Raw genomic sequence first — 4,372 nt, 5'->3', positions numbered from 1 at the left:
AGAACTTTCTAAGCCATACTGTTCCCTTGGCTCCACTTCCACATCGGTCAAGAACTTTCTAAGTCATACTACTTCCTCAACTACTTCATATCCAGCTACATACTCCGCTTCCATGGTGGAGTCAGCAATACAACTTTGTTTTATACTCCTTCATACTATAACTCCTCTATTCGGAGTGAATACTGATCCCGAAGTTGATTTCCTGGAATTCATATCGATCTGAAAACCAGAATTAATGTGTCCTGTAAGGATCAAATCCTCAGTACCATGCACGAGCATATAGTCCCTCATTCTCCAAAGATACTTGAGGATGTTCTTAATGGCAGTCTAATGATCATATCCAGGATTGGACTGATATCTGTTAACTATTCCAATTGCATAGCATATGTCGGGCCGTGTACGCAACATGACATACATTAAACTTCCAACTGCAGATGCATCGGGAATTCGTTTCATAACCTCAACTTCTTGAGGTGTTTTAAGACATTGTTCCTTAGACAAATAAATTCCATGCCTGAAAGGTAACATGCCTCTCTTAGAATTTTGCATTTTATATCTAGACAACATCTTGTCTATATAAGATGCCTGAGATAATGCTAGTGTTATATTCTTACGATTCCGAACTATTTGGATTCCAAGAACATATTGTGCATCTCCCAAATCTTTCATTTGGAATTGAGAAGCCAGTCAACTCTTAACATCAGCTAGGAATTCTACTTCATTTCCAATGAGTAAAATATCACCAACATATAAAATCAGAAAAGCTACAGTCTTGTTGACAATCTTCTTGTAAACACAAGGTTCGTCAACGTTTTGTTCAAAACCATAGGATTTGATCGCAGTGTAAAATCTCATATTCCAGGATTGAGATGTTTGTTTTAACCCATAAATGGATCTTTTAAGCTTGCAAGCCTTTTGCTCTTGACTCTATTCCATAAACTTCTCTGGTTGAGACATATTCCATAAACTCCTCTGATTGAGACATATAGGTACTCTCTTCAAGATAACCATTTAGAAAGGATGTCTTGACATCCATTTGCAATATTTATTATTCATAAAATGCATCAATGGATAAGAGTATTCTAATTAGCTTGATCATGGCAATTGGAGAGAAGGTTTCTTCATAGTCTACCTCTTTTTTTTTTAGGTAAATCCTTTTTGCTATGAGTCTAGCTTTGTAGGTCTGTACCTTATCAGCTTGGTCTCGTTTTCTCTTGTAAATCCATTTTCAACCAATAGATTTTACTTCTTCTGGTTGATCTATAAGTTCCCAGACTGAATTGAAGTACATAGACTTCATTTCGAGGTCAATGGCTTCTATCTGTTGATCTCTATCCACATCTTCTATTGTCTGTTTAAAGGTTAATGGATCCTATAAACCATCATCAGGTATGATTACCTGAGTTTCTATCAAACCCATGTAACGGTCATGCTGTTGAATAACCCTCCCACTATGTCGGGGCACTCTCAACTATTGAGAAGGATGTAAAGTACCAGTTTCATCAACAACTTTTGTTGAAAGACCAGCTTGGTCAACAACCATTGTTGATTTGTTTGTAGCTTTTGTGGACATTTCATTTAGTACTAGCTTACTTCGAGGTTGATGATTCTTTATGTGGCCTTCCTCTAAAAATGTTGTATTAGTCGAACCAAATACTGTGTCATCTTGAGGATCGTAAAATAGACCACCTTTTGTCTTTTTGGGGTAGTCTACAAATAGACATACTTTCGAACGGCGTTCCAATTTCTTTGGGTTATGTGCTAGTACATGTTCTGGACATCCTCAAATCCTGAAGAGATGTAAACTCCCTTTATGTCCTCTACATAACTCGTAAGGTATTTCTGAAACACTTTTCGAATGAGCCATGTCATGACAAGAGCTTTAACATCATCTGTGACAACACATTTGTCTTTAGAAGAGCTAACATTCAGCCTTTGATCACATAGCTAATCAATACTAATTAGATTGGCAGTAAGCCCTTCAACCAACATTACATCATTCAATGATGAAAAACCTAGATAATTTAGTTTTCATTTCCCAATGATCTTGCCACAAGCACTGTCTCCAAAAGTCACCTTCTCCGAGCTTACTGATTTTAGTTTAGATAAATATTTTTTGTCACCAGTCATGCGACGAGAACTCCCACTATCAAAGTACCAGTCTTCTTTAGCTAGGGATTTGAGGAAAGTGAGAACAATGTTGCAAGTATTTTGGACAATTTTAACCCTCCAAACCTACTTGACTTTCGATTTCCTTTGAACACTGTTTCGAGGGAAGTGAGAAACATGTCTAAAGTTTGAGGATCTGTGAAGACAACTCAACAATTGATAACAAAAGGTCGTTTATGACCCATTCTTCCACAGTAGTGACAAATCTGTCTTGTTTTGTACACTTTATTGGCTTCCCATACCGATTTGCTAGATGTGTCTTTAAGACCATAAAATTGTAGATCGTTAGCTCTAACAAATTCAATCTTTTTCTTCCCTTTGTACTGAGGCTGTTTATTATGTTGATTCCGAGTTTTAGGAAATCTAAGTCCAGTGTTATCACCAGCTATCTTTCCTTTTGTCAAAATTTTCTCTTAGGACTCAGTACCTATGTTCAACATTCTAACATTTTTGCACATTGGGTCCTTTTCAGCTCTAACTTGAGAAAGTTCACACTTTAAATCTACAATGGTTGTCATAAGTCTTTGGTTATCGAACATCAAGGTTTCAATTCTTTATTTTTGCACATCAAGTGCCTTCTGATCATTCTGCCATTTAATAAAAAGAGCTTGATAAAAAGGATCTATAGGTACATGATTTACCGTGTCCTGAACATCTTCTGCATACGCATCATACTCTGAAATCTCACAAGAAAATGAGTCAGATGAGATGTTACTGAAAGCGCTTTAACATCCTCCTCTGAGTCACTGCTGACTTCAGACTCATCATCAGAAAGGGCATTAAAACATAACTTTTGCCTTGTTTTCTAAAGAAGTTAAGACATGCTGCTTGAAAATGACCATAACCTTTACACTCCATGCACTTGAATGATCCCAGTGACTTCCGGTGGTATTCATGTTTGGCATATGCCTACTCTAACCGAGATTTTTGGAGATGATTATGTACTACAATTCAATGGAGGAACTTTGGGGCACCCTTGGGGTAATGCACCCGGTACCGTAGCTAATCAAGTAGCTCTAGAAGCATGTGGTTTATCAGACTAGACTTGTTAATGTCCTTCTTATTACTTTGGATCTTGACTTGCTTAGGAGGAAAAGAACCACCAGATTTATTGTTTTTAGCATTGAAATTGCTAGACTTCTTTCTAATCATTTGAGAACACGGTTGAATTGTTTTGAAAGCAAAGAAATTGATTCAGTAAGAATATCCTCAGACTCTCTATCAGATCCTTCATGATCCTCATTAATATTAAACCACCCCTTTAATATTAAAGAGTTCATCACTCACTCACAATAAACCACCTACGTCTGGGGGGTAGTATACCCAGGAAAGATAATCCACTAATATTAAAGAGTTAAGCAGTTTACAACATAGTAATTATCTATAATACATGATCACTACAATGACTCATGTAGAGCTTAACTCACTAATCACCTAGGCTCTCCTTAGATGTGAGACTCACTCTCAAGTGTATTTAGGCTCCCTTTAAGATCGTGATTATCTTCAATATGTTGCAATCAACGGATGTAAGCAAGAACACCACGATACACACAATGGCCATAGAATAAAAAGTTGTCTTGATTGATTAACAAAAACGGCTCGCTTCAAAAATAAAAGAATCCAAAAAAGGAAACAACTCCCAATTTGGAGAAAATAAGTTGTGCCTTAATAAAAGAAAATAGTAGATGAAACCGATGTTAAGACTATTTTTGAGACATCTGTAGAAAAATATGAAGCCAACAAATGAAATCTCTAGTACAATTAAAATTTTAGATTGATTAAGATGATTTAATATTCACTACATCAGCATGGTTCAACTAGTATAAATAATGCTTGTTCATTAAATATTATTCAAAGATTCACATTTTTTCTCTCTTTCTTACTTCATTTATATTTTTGCCTAAGATCAAATGACCTTAAAGAATACATGTGATAATTGATATAGAAGGTGTTAAAAATGTCCGATGACTACTACATCTTTTGTCCACATCACAAGGCAATAGTTTTATTTCAATTATTAATGCTTACCTTTTGTAGTTATAGTTTGAAGGCACTTCAAAACAACTTGAAGAAACTATGTCAAATTTTCAATAGTAACTAATAATAATGGAGGGCTGCAAGTAGGAGAAGAAGAGACACCCCCTTTTCAATCAATGTCATTTCTTTCTAAGTTGATTTTATAACACTATTGATTAATTATGAT

Source organism: Benincasa hispida, chromosome 12 (genome assembly GCF_009727055.1).
Source record: "Benincasa hispida cultivar B227 chromosome 12, ASM972705v1, whole genome shotgun sequence".
Lineage (NCBI taxonomy): Eukaryota > Viridiplantae > Streptophyta > Magnoliopsida > Cucurbitales > Cucurbitaceae > Benincasa > Benincasa hispida.
This window is presented reverse-complemented; position numbering follows the sequence as displayed.